Raw genomic sequence first — 14,122 nt, forward strand, 5'->3', positions numbered from 1 at the left:
AGTAGAAACCCACCACAACATAACAGCATTAGCTTTGACTGAGACTGGGATTTTCTCCAAGATCAAGTTTGACGTATGGCATAACTTAAGACAGTGTTCAAAAAGTCAGGCCATCTTATGTTTTGAACCCTCATATCTCACTAGTCCTTTGTCCGATTTCTCCCTGATTTTCTAGCAAAAGTCTACCGTGGCAAGTATACAACTATGAAATTGTGTTGATTGGTTTAGTCTTGATGATATTGTAGAGCTGCCAAACTCACACTAAAAATGGACAGTTACTTTCACTACATATGGCAAGCCTTAGCCTTAGTCACAACTCAGACGGCTGTGTGCAAAAACGGCTAGCCAGCTTTGTGTCAGTAGCTGGGAAATAGGCTATTGGTGCTGCTACCCTAATTCTATACCACTCCTATGCTTGTGTGATGCTCCTGAGCCCAGCTATGCCAGCGTTTACATCCAGTAGCCACGGGTGATGCATCATAAAGCAGCTGCAACACAGGAGAAAAACTAGGCCTAGTGTCTCCACAATATTAAGACACTACAGAAAAAACAAGAAATAAAAGGGTTTTATTTCTAACTTATTTTTAATTTTGTTTATAATACAATAGTTCATATTGAGCTAAGAAAAACGATCTGGAAAACAATTTCATTGCACTCTCTCAGGCCTGGTTTACACTAATGAGGTTGGTCAAGCTAAGTGATGTAAGTTATGTAATTTAAGTCGAATTAGCTTAGGTCGACTTACAGCAGTGTCTACATCGCACTACGTCAACATAGCTTCTGCCTCTGAAGGAGGTAGAGTATTGATGTCAAAGGGAGAGCACTCTCCCATCGACTTATCACGTTTTCACCAGACCTGCTAAATCGATGCGACTAAAGAAATATATCTAAACTGATCTTTTTTAATTTAATAAAATATTTAATATTTAATCTCAAGAAAATTGCTTATTTTTAGGCCCTGACAGTATTTTGATATGTTATTGGTGGGCTTTTAATGAGCCCTTAAGGAAGAAGTGACCTGGGGTAGGATTAATGTATTGAAATTTGGGTAAGCACCTGTGTTAGGATTGGTTCTTAGCACTTACTGGAGGACTGGGGATTCTAAAACAGAATTCAGACTTTTGATACTTCCTGAGGCTTCTCTTCCTATTGTCACTATCTTGTGATTAACTGAAAATTTATACTTTCCCAGGTTATTTTCAGTCTGTACCTCCAGGTCATGGGTTATGACACAAGTTTTGCTGGTGTGAATATGGCCAGAAACATCCGATTGGGAGATTTTGCTACATATTTGATTGGATCAAGGCCTTCACTCAATTTGCATTGTGAAGGACAGACATTATATGTCATTTTTTGCAACACACGTAATCATTTTTGGCTGTAATATTTCACTGGGCTGAGCTAAAGATATTGCCTGTTTACTTACATAAATTTATAGGTTCTGGTTTCCTGTCGTCTCATTTTCTTTGTATACAGTAAAGACAATAAAATTAATAAGAGAGAAACAATGATATTTTAGAACTATCATCTTCTGAGAAAATAGTTGTGCTTTGCAGATCTCAAGATATCAAGTCAATATGAGGGGTGATTCCAACTCTAATACAATGTAGTATTAAGGCCACATTTAGATACCATGAACCACTGTCATTACAATATAAAAAGCATATTTTAGAACTGGAGAAAGTACAGCCAGCGTGCTTCAGAGATTCAAGAAGCATTGTTATCCAAATAGGCCAATTTCTGCCTTTCATTATACTGGGGTAAATCTGAAGTAATTTCATTGACTTGAGTGGAGTTATGTCAGTGTAAGTGAGAGCAGAATTTTGCCCACAATTTCTATATATTTATTCGTAAAAAGTAGATTCAGAGGGAACATCACCAAAGTCTGTAAAATTCAGAAGGCAGTTGAGGAGCTAAATGTTACAGGATTAGTTGAAATTGTATTTAATACCAGAACAAGGTAATACAAACTTGAAGGGGAAGTGAAATTTTTACTGAATTTTATTATATCTGACAGAATTCCGATCTGAATTCAGCAGTTCATTTGTCTTCTGCAAGAGATGATGTCTTCAAAATCGATTAACACAGAGAACAAAGAGCTCATAACAATACATATTTACATCGCTTTGAGGGCTTGATCCTATACCCCTTCCTCAGACAAAACTTCCATGGAGGTGAAGAGATCAGTCTCTGAAAATATAAATCACTATGTAAGTGCTAAGTATTATAATTCCTTATTCTGCATCAGGTGTTTGTCAAGAAATAAACACTTGGAGGGGAAACTCAGTCCTGAATTCAGCTTCAGACAGCTATGTAAAATGGAAATGATTTTTCAGATATTTTGTTCAAGAATTTATTTTTAATTTCTAAATCCATCCCCATATTCTGTTACTAAATTAGAATCTTAAGCATCTTTTAAAATTTACTTTAAGAACATTTCATTTCTCCTTTAAGACTATGGAAAGCACCCAATAAAGGGATTCAGGTGGAATTTCTTTACATCAAGATCACTTAATAAATGGAATAAATAAACTATCAATAGCAGCAATCAGAGCAGTTTAGGTAAACTATTTAAAACAATGAGACAAATATTTGAATGGAAAAATATTGTCTGTATAAACAATCTCGCCACCAGGGGGAGCAACTGATAGGGGCATCCTGACCTCCTGTCTAATGCTAAAGTTCCCTGTGTACCTCTTTAAACAAGGAGGCACCTTCTGTGCCTGGAGCTCAAGAGATCACCATATTATGAGGAAGCAGGAGAAACAATCTTTAATCCTTTCAAAGCCCAATAATATTATGCATATTGACTGAAACCCTATGGAGTGGTCCTGACAGGGCTTTTTCATTACTGCAGTACATTGTAACCTAGCTACCTTTGAAAAGTAACCAATATTGAGAGCCACTTGACATTTGCAAAGGATTATGGGTGTCCTCTCTATCTCTTCTCAAGTTCCCAAATTTACAATGGTCTTAATTTAAAAGTTAAGCCAGGGATCAGTTGCTTAGTCTGGAGCTGGGCTGCCCTTTAAAAAAAATCGGGGGGGAGGGAACCAACCTTGTGTGCTGATGTGACCTGGCTTCAGTTTTTGGGTCTGATCAGTTATTTTAATGTTGTCTTGTTTTTAATTATGAAGAAAGTTATCTAAACCAGAATTGGCTAGAAAGGGTGAAGTGGGGTGGGGAGGGTTTCATTCCTGCAGGTGTTGCTGAATTGCATGAAGCAGCAGCAGCTGGTAATGAGTTGGTGAAAATGAAAAAGGGACATAAGTAGCTTCTTTAGCAAATTCCCTGGACATGACATGGAGCCTCTGGGATCGATCGGATCGATCTATCCAAGGGCTGCAGGGCCCACTCATCCAACTGGCAGCATCTCTCACAGCACATGGAAAACAACAATGTTATTACCAGCAAAACTGTACAAAATCTACTAGGAAAACTCACAATCTGTTCTTTTCTTTCTTCCCCACTGAAGGAGGCAGCCCTTGGGTTAGCATTACAGCTTAGTTTATAGACTGAGAGAGGCCACTGTAAAGAGAAGTATGCTGTCTGCCCAATGGAGATTGCACTGGGAGTGTGAAGTCTGGCACTGGTGCTCAGAGAGGTACATATGATCTTTCAGAGTCTCGTATCTGGATCATGGGGTTATTACTGTACATGGATACCTCCTGCTCCTGCTACAGTCACACAGCTTGCAGCATGTCAGAGAGAATCTGAATCCACGCTCATGTGTCCCTGTGGAACAGAGAGATCTTTTAAAGTGAAGGAACCCAAGGACCCTTCTAAAACTCAAGCAGATAACAGCTCATAGCAGCTACAGAAGTTTACATAACAGTCCCAGCCCATTGTCTAAAAAAGTCAATATCACTCAAGAATTGCTGAATGGATAAGAATCTTAAAACATCGGATGAATGGTTGGAACAATCATGGACTTCTGGTTAAGAAGTAGTGTTAGCAGCAGCTGCAAGTCAGCCGCCCATATGATTTGAATGTACTGATCTGAGAGCAGTGCAGCTATGATGTTTGTTTTTGCATCTGCTTTTGGGGGTGGGGCAGGCACGACAGAGAGGAGAAACTATCATGAAAAACTGTTAAAGGAAAAACAGCAGTGGAAATGGGGAGATAGTCCTGGGCCTAGGAAAGGATTCCTGACAGACTCCTGATCTCGCTCTGCCCGGTGTGTGCTATAACAGCCCATCGATACTGTCATATCCAATACTTTGGTAATGATTTAATTGTTTTATGAGGCTAGTATAATTTGTTTCACATTTTTAATTTATAACTAAGCTTCTTAATCCATTGTTGATAGTGAGGATCTAAATTGCCTTCTGTCCCTTATAGAAAGCATTTCAGGTCCCCAGTTAGTAATCAGTTGTTTAGCTAAACCTTGTGGCTGTCTTGAAGGAAAACAATTCTCAAATATGGGCTGTTACGACTTCTCTGAGCTCTCTGAGAATCCTGCAGGCATTTAATGAGAGCAGCATTTCTCCAAGCCTTACTCTAAGGAGGAAATGAGAGAGGGAATATTCTTCAAATGCTGTCCCTGTGGGTGCTCCACTTCAAGAGTCAGTGCGTCCCGGCACCATCAATCGGAGATTTTCGGTAGCAGTGTCTGGTCGGGGTGCGCATGCGCAGTAGCAGTCCCATGGCGCCACTGGTGCCTCATATAACATGTGTGTGGCCTGAACCTTTCACCTCCTTCTCAACCATCCTCGGCTTGAGATGGAGTCCATTAGCAGTGTCACTGAAAACCTTAAAATAAGATTAGGTTAAGTTAGATAGCTTAGTTTTTACCCTTGTTTATTTACAGTTTGTTACTTTACTTTTAGTATAGTTAGTGTTCGTTAAACCTAGTTAGTTAGCCGTTTAAAAAAACAACCTTTTGTTTTCCCCGTCCCCCATTTTTCACAAAAGGGATGCCTCAAAAATGCCTGGCTCCCCAGCTTTAAAAGATGCACTTCGTGCAAGGAAGCAATGCCAGTCTCTGATGGCCATTCCTTATGTATCCAATGCTTAGGTGAGTGACACATACCGCAGAAGTGCACTCACTGCAACAATCTTAAAACAAGAGCAAAGAGAGACAGGGATCTTCACCTTAAACTCATTTTAATGGAGAAATCCTTCACTCCAACATCGGACCCCAGACCTGACAAGGGACTTCTTGGGCACATCTTCCAGGGACAGATGAAGTGCGAACTCCTCTAAAAAATCAAGGAAAAGGGCCATGTCTCCACCAAGCCAAGAGCCATTGAAAAAGAAATGGTCTCCGGCAAGATTGCTGCCTGCGGTGCCGACCTCCTCCAGAGTGAGCACCTTTGATGCACTGGGCACCTCTTGCACCGTCCACTCCAGGACCTCTGCTGGCAGGAGAAAGGAGTCGAGTAGCAGGCATAAAGCACCCTGCTCCTCCATGGCATCGACTACCCCTACAAAGGGCACGGTACTGCAACCTCAACCACCTGTGATGCCTCCCCTTCTAGCACCGAACTCATTGGCGCCAACCACAGAACCGCTAAGACCGGCACCAAAGAAGACTACAAATGAAGGGTCGCCACCAGCCACACTTCCACCGAAGGTGGCAGCGCAGAAGGATACGGTACTGCATACGATGGCACTGATCCCCCTTATGCACACATCAGATATGGAAGTGTCCTCTGCTCCCAGATCTCCACTGCTCGGCACCACCTGCTTGCCGGTTCCGATAGCACTGGACCAACCAGAGTCCCCCAGTGCTCCACCTTTTTCAAGTGATGAGGAGGATGACATGGAGAAGGCAGTTTTCTCATCTGGACACTGCTCTCCATCAGACACAGAATCTCATAGATCCAGGGAACAGAGCACCAGGGACATGCCCCCATGGCTCGCTAACCCTTGGATGTGCCCTCCCATGCCATTCCCCATTCAATGGCCACAATGGGACCCATGGGCAGCCTACAGGTCTCAATTCCACAGACCTCCCACTTCTCACAGGAAACCTATATGCTCCGCAATGAGATCAGTACCCGAGCCCTCTGAGGCAACAGAGGAGGTGGGGGAAGACAGGACTGAGACCACGGAACATGAAACATCCCCTGATCACAACTCCTCTTCCTCCCCGATGAGGCAGTAATGCCCCCACCTTCCACTACTACAGATGACTTCAATTCAGGCAGGTGGCACAGAGCCAAAATATTACTCTTGAGAAGGTATCAGAGACGCAACACCAACTCATCAAGATCTTACATACTACTTCCACAACAAAAATAGCATTCCCTATAAATGACCCTTTGATGGAACCTGAAGAAACAGTGTGGCAAATACCTGCTACCATCCCTCCAACCAATAAGCATATTGCCAGGAAATACTAAATGCCAAATAAAGGCATGGGATTCCTCTTCTCACACCCGCAACCTAATTCCTTAATGGTGGATGCGGTCAACCAACAGGGCAAACAACCTCAATTCAGATCCACACACCAAGACAAAGATTGGAAGACATTAGACCTCTTGGGGCGAAAAGTTTACTCGTCTGCGACTCTTCAATTCCGCACGGTCAATTAAATGGGATTACTCGCTAACTATGATCATGACAATTATACCAAAATGAATGATTTTGTCCAGGAAATTCCAGAGAAAAAAAGAGAGCAATTCTGAGGCATCATAAACGAGGGCCAATTTATTGCTAGAACAGCACTCCAGGCATCCCTCAACGTGGCAGACACAGCGGCATGCATGACAGCGACAGCCATCGTCATGTGCGGAGCATCTTGATTACACTTTTCGGGTATCCCAAGGGAACTTCAGAACAAAGTAGAGGACCTCCCCTTCAACAGGGGACAAGCTCTTCTCCGCTAAGACGGATGAAGTCCTCCATTCCATGAAGCACTCTAGATCGACACTGAGGACTCTCGGGATCTACACACACCCTAATAGGAGACGCAAATACCAGCCTTACAATCATAGCAGAGACAACACGACACAGTGCTATCAGAGACCAAAGGCACAGACCACAGAGCTAATCTCAGGCTGCGACGTCCCAAGCACCACCAAACAAGATGCAATTTTGAAACGTTGGTTGAGGGTCTGACTGATTTCTCCTGACCACCAGTGCCAGTAAGACGAGTATCACAACCTTTGGTCATCAGCTTTGACTATTTTACCATACATGGGCTTCTATCACCACAGACCAGTGATTTTTAGAAATCATTCAGATGGGTTATACCATCCCCTTTACCGCCATCCCAGTGACCCACTCCTCTTCCCCGTCCCTATTCAGGGATCCTTCTCATGAGCACCTTTTGAGAAAAGAAGTATATCACCTTCTACAAGTAGGGACCGTGGAACAAGTCCCAACGCAACACAGAGGAAAAGGGTTTTATTCCCTTTATTTCCTGACTCAAAAGAAAATTGGAGGTTGGAGACCCATTCTAGATCTAAGAAAACTCAACAAATTTGTCCATACCATCAGATTCAAAATGGTCATACTGAGCTCAATCATCCCAGCTCTGGAAGAGGGGGACTGGTTCTCAGCCGTCGACCTACAAGATGCATATTTTCACATTACCATCCATCCTGCTCACAGTTGATTCCTATGATTCACAGTGGGACAAAACTTCCAATACAGAGTATTGCCATTCAGACTATCAACAGCTCCACAAGTTTTTACTAAAGCCCTAATGGTGTAGCAGCGCAATTGCACAGGCAGAGAATATTGATCTTCCCATACCTGGACGAATGCCTGCCAACTAGCTTCCTAATTTTTGTGTAGTCCCCCTTTCTGAATTTAAATTTAAAATGGGCTTCTTTGGTATCCCCTCTCCACACGGATGTTAAATTAATTATTATAGTTGCTATTACCAAGCGTTTCAGCTATATTCACCTCTTGGACCAGATCTTGTGCTCCACTTAGAACTAAATCAAGAATTGTCTCTCCTCTTGTGGGTTCCAGGACTAGCTGCTCCAAGAATCGTGTCAAGAAACTTTATCTCCATGTCCTGTCCGGAGGTAACATGTATCCAGTCAATATGGTGATAGTTAAAATCACCCACTATTATTGAATTTTCTATTTTGTATAGCCTCTCTAATCTCCTTCAGCATTTCACAGTCACCATCACTATCCTGGTCAAGTGGTCGGTTATATATCCCTACTGCTATAGTCCCTTAAAATAGGGACATATTGTTATCCCCAGTTTATAAATGTGGAAATGAAGCTACAGTGGAGAAAGTCACCACTGGCCTAAGAAAGTACAATTCCTCAAAGTTAATGTATTCTACCCACCTTTTGCTTGTGGCAGATTTGACCTAGAAAGGTTAATGACCTGTTTTTCAGAGGTGCTGAGCATTCATAGCTCCCATAGAATCAATGGAAGTTGTGGGGGATTCGTACCTCTGAAAATCATCACTGACTTGTCCATGGTCATACACAGAATCAATAGCAAAACCAGGCGTGGAACACAGGAGTTCCTGCCTCCCATATACATGCTAGATCACTAGACAACGCCACCTGAAATGAACAGAAAGGATTGTGAAATATAAGAATAGAAGAGCGTGAAATGAACCAAAGGTCTGTAGCAATAGCATGGATATACTAATGTAATTTCTTCTCTTTAACTGCTAGATATGGAGGGCTTGTCAGTTTATTTCAAGCTCATAAAACATTTAAATCCACATATAGTTATTTTAGTATTTTGTTGTTGACAATATTTTGGTTGATTTTTGGATCCAACATCTTTCTTTTCCTTCATGTGTACTGCACTGAACTCAACCTTTGAAGTTGTCACCATTGTGTGACACCAGCAATCAAAATAGCAGACAGATTAAAAAAATTATTATAGTTAAATGAATTATAAAGGATATTTTCTCAGTGTGTGAATTAAACAAGTTGTTTTAAAAAGAAAACTGGAAAATATATTCAGTAATGTGCAACCACAAGGCATTCCCTACATGGGTTATTAGCATAGATGAATCCTGGAGTTTCAAATTTGTAGCACAGACATCTACCACTTGAGTTGCAAGAATAATTGCTAGCCTCTATGTGGATGTCACTAAAAGGAGACTTGAGAAATACTCTGCAAGGGTGTTACGCACTATTTGCTACACAACAGTAATCCTGGAGAACAGGAATCCTGTGTTCTACCCCTGGCTCTGGGAGGGGAGTATTGTCAAGTGATCACAGCAGCACTGGATAATCAACATATGTAAATTTGGTCCAATAGTTCTGAAAGGCAGTGTGACTGAAGGATGAGATTTGGATTTGTCATAATGCACAGAAATATAAATGGCAGTCAGTAGAGATAAGACCAGAGTATATGATCTCCTTACTTCCAGCTCAGTACACCTTCCCCTAGACTACAGGGTATTTTCATGAGGAGCACACGTGCTTACAGAATGTTACTTGATGTGTTGGTGCAGTAGAACAGGCAGCTGGACAGGATGGTCTGGGAAAGTGAATTTAATTTCCATTAAAAATGTTGAGATTGGGGGAGGGAGGGAATTGACCCAAATCAGGATGAAAAGCCACAGCCTCAAAGTTTTTGCAGAAGTTACATTCTCAATATTTCATTTCAGAAACACCAAAACTTCCCTACAATGGGAATGTTTTGGTGTTTCCAAAATGAAATATGCTCCTTGACTACTTGGCTACTAAGAGCCAGGGAGCTTGAGCTGCTGAAGAGCCTGGAGCCTGGGAGCCCAGGAAGCCCCAGCTCCTCGGCAGCCCACCAGGAACTAGGGAGAGAGGCAGGTGAGTTGACAGGAAACTATTCAGGTTTCCACATGAAGCCTCCCTAGTGTCCTTCAAAATGTTTGTTGAAATTGACACATTCCTGTGGAACATTTCTCTTTTGATGAATTGGCATTTTCTGACGAAAAAACATTAGACTGGAAAATTTCCAAACAATTCTACAGCTGGATTCCATTCTAAAGTAGAGTGATCCACAAAACTATGTATACTTGGGAGCTCTGCTAATAACTAAGAGGCTTAGAACAAAGGATAACAATAAAAAGACCACTGATATTGACAAAATGGTTTCATAATAATAAAGCGGAGTCCAGTAAATGATCATCATCTTCTCTTTGGGCCTATGAAATTCCAAAATGCATTATTATAGCTCCTGAACATCTTGATTTGTAAATGACTATGGATAATAGGCAGTTATCTAAGCCACATGATGCTATGTAACTGAAGTATTATAAAACTTAATTTACATTACTTGTTGGAGTAGGACATTTCAGTGACATACAAAAGGTCAGAATTCTGAAATGGAGTCCCATCCCACTTAGCAGCAGTCTGGAAAGGGCATTGACTTTGGGCTCCAGGGCTGAGAGTCTTCTGCTTTGTTCTTAAAGTATGCCTTGCTGGTCACTCTGAGCATATGTGCACTCTTTCTTTAAATCTGGAAACATGACAGGAGAGGTTGAGGAAGGCCTAGGCAGAAGGTCTACAGTCAAGTGGGCAGAGGAGCTTTAGGGATATTATTATTTTTCTTATTCTAATTAAGTTCTTTGATAGAAAAATACAACTCTTTCTATGATTCTTTACCATTGCCATATTAACAGTCAGTGCATTTGCGATATAGACAGTATTGTGGGGTCAGCCCACCATACTTGCCCACTTGCTATCTTACCCCTAGAAGGAAAAGGGGCTTTAATGATGAATAATGAAATAGGAAAACAATGACAGAAAAAGTGTTAAAAAACAGAATCTCTTCTGGTAGAAGAAGAAATCTCTTTCCAGTCTCGCATTTCCCTTCACTAGTCCAACCTATTGCAGTTCCCCAGAATACTACAGGAAGAGTTGCAACCAACCAGAGCACTTCATTAGATAAATGCAAATGAACAGAAAAAATACAAATGCAGCAAAAATCAAGATTTGCAAAACAGAATAATGTTTACTAATGGAAAAAATGCAAGAGTCTTGTAGTGAGGGACCTATTTTTATAAGGAGACTATGGGCATTAGGTGACATGATATGCTTACGGTACAGTAGGTCACACAATAGTCTCATAAAGACTGCCCCTTTTGCATTCCCTTTGCTCTCCATTTCCCTTCTACAGTCATTATGTTTATTGTTCACCATGTTGGCTTTTCCATGTGATACTGTGAAGTAATGAGAAAATGTTGGGCATGTTCCTCTTAAAGGCCTGGTACATGAAAAAATGACCCAATGCTGATGACCAATGTATTTGTGGTGATAGTACAAAATCAGAGGCACAAGGCAATAGCTACAGTAGATTGAATACATCTACTGCCAGTCTGTATTTATATTTATAGCCCTAGTCTCTGAATGTTCTTTCCCACTTAAGTTGTACTATTGATCTCAATCTTTAACCTTGTGGATTTCACAATGGCAGTAATGTCACGTAAAACACATAGTGCCTGATATGGCAACAGTGAAGTCAATGGGAGCTTTATCATTGACTTCAGTAGGAGCTGATCAAGCCCACAAACAGCTGCAGATTTACACATGGCAGTAACATTCTGAAGAATACAAACTTGTTATAGTTTAAAGATATTACACTATGGTCAAAAGACCAGTATCTAACTTTATCCTTTTTTTTAATAGGCGCCTCATCCAACAATCAGAGACATTCTACATTTATCATTAAGGTTTAAAAGCAAATCCTTATTAGTAATAAATGTACATCAAGCTTTATGAACTACACACAATAACATTGTAGCCTTCAAATACTCAGCAAATCTAAATCTAATCTTTTACAGGGCTTCCTTGAAAATTTTTTTACCCCTGCCTGCTCTTCTTCATGCCCCTTTAATTTTCCCTTACTGCCCCACCAACTACACTGCTTTCTTAAATATTATCTCCATTATCCTTTATATCAGAAAAGGCTGGCAGCTTTTAGAAAACTCTTGACACTATGAGCTGTGCTGTACTGAGCTGAGTTGAAACCCTGTTCTGTATGCTACAGGTTATTAGGGTTAGCAGAAAGAATGTGCATTTATTTACTGAAGGTACTTTATAAATCAATACCTTGTTTTTGAACTCAGGTCAATAGGAATAACACAGAAACACAACGAACAACTACAGCAACCCTAAAACAGCACTTTTAACGTATTGATTTTTAGAGGAGTGTCTTTTCCTGGCATTATTCACAAAACCTCGATAAGCAATTCGATGCAATCATAAGTTGTAAAGAATTTTATAATGCAAAATACCCATAATACAATGTGTAAGTTACACAGCTAAAATGAAGTCAGGAAATGCAATAGTTACAGTTCTCATAGGACTATTCATGTCTTCCTTTCTGTACTATACAGCACTGAGCACACTATTGTGGCTCAATAAATAATAATATCATATATTTGGCCTCATTGCACATATACATTTTATGGTATTTATTTAATAATTTTAAACAGTGATAGATTAAGGCATTCATTTGGGGGAGGGAGAAACAGACACTGAAACTACTATAAATGTACAACAATGCCAAGTTTAGAAAACCTTAATATTTGCTTTTTCTGACTTTTAAAAATCCTTAACTTAACTCTGCAACTTTACTGTGACAAAAATATTTTTGCAATTAATTTCAAGGGGGTTTCTTCCAAAATGAAAAAAAATCCATGAATAAACCTCCTCAGTTCAGATTTGTATAAATACATTTGTAAGTATCATACTGTTAACCTCTTTTTAGTGCAATAATGCATTAATCTTTTAAAGGATATGTACTTAAAAGCTACTTGTGCAGAATTTGCAAGTACTATGCCAGTACTGCTATGAAATCCACTAAGGACCAGACTTCAGACTTGCATTTAACAAGTGCAAGAGAGCCAGACACTGGCCTCAGAACTTTCTCCTCTTCCAAGAAGGAAAAGGCTCACCACCCGCAGATTTTGGTCAGGGCTTACATGATTTCTTTGGGATGTTCCCCAATTGTAACTGTCCGATTGTACATAAAATAGCATATGTGTGTTGGGCTGATTAGGCTCCCTCATCCTAAATCCCTCCTGATGTTGAAGTGTAAATCACCTCCTTGTGCTGTGGTCTGCCCATATTTGCCAAAAATTTAGAAGTTTTGTAAGGCAAAATTGTCTAGATAAGCCGGAGACATAGAAACTGGTAAGTCCCCAGACACTGGTGGCTACTGCATGCATTCTGATGAATTTTGGAACATATATAGCACTTTACATACGTTAAGGGCCAGATCCTCAGCTGGTGTAGCACCATTGGCTTTAGTGGAGCCACACACATTTACACCAACTGAGGATCCAGGCTTAAATGCTTAATCACCACTCCCTCTCATTAAGTACATAAGTATTCTCTCTATTTTACAGCTGGGAAAGCTTGACAAAGGCAGGGGAAAGGGAAGAAATCAGTGTCGGAGTAGGATTAGAATTAGTCCTATAGCTAATGTACTAGATCATACTACTTTCCATGTTGTCGAGCAGCCCCTTCACTGGCTGTTCAGCAGAGGAGTCAGCTCAACTGCAGGCAGCTGGCTAAGAAAGAGCTTTCAACAACTCTAGCATCATCAGTGGAAGCGTGAATGGCACTGCCACACTCTCTTCCCATCCACAAAGTAATTTGAATTTCTTTGAAAAATCTAGGGATTTATAGCTATGGTGTTTTTGGATCCCAAATGTGAGTCCTGGGTTGTTATAGGGAGAATCATAAATTACTTGTAAACTTTGATTTAAATCAGTTCATATTGTTTTATATTTTCAAAGATATCTTTGCAAGGAAAAAGTATAGAAACTTGTTTTCTTTTTTTAATGAAACCTGAGATTCTCCATTTCATTTCCAGGTCTCCCAGATCTGGGATGTGGGGAGAGGGAATGCTTCAAGCACCTGATTCTGCAGATCCCAGGGCAGAGAACACCATGAAATCCACTAAGGATCTTACCAATAGATCTAATGAACCTGGGAAACAATTAGATATAGCAGTAATGGGTGCTTTACAAAACCCTAATATAGACTGATTCCTTGTAGAATGAAGACCTTATCAGAATATCACCAAGTATTTTTTCTCTTGACAAAATATGACCATGTAGATCTTGCAGAATAATCCCAGTTTGTCTCTCCATCATCACTGATACCCAGCACTCACTTTTGGGATACTCACGGGCTATTTTACTTAAGAGACTGGCCCTGCAAATCTTTACTCACAAAGATAAGTCCATTTAAATCAATT

This window comes from Chrysemys picta, chromosome 14, assembly GCF_011386835.1.
Source record: "Chrysemys picta bellii isolate R12L10 chromosome 14, ASM1138683v2, whole genome shotgun sequence".
NCBI classification, from domain to species: Eukaryota; Metazoa; Chordata; order Testudines; family Emydidae; genus Chrysemys; species Chrysemys picta.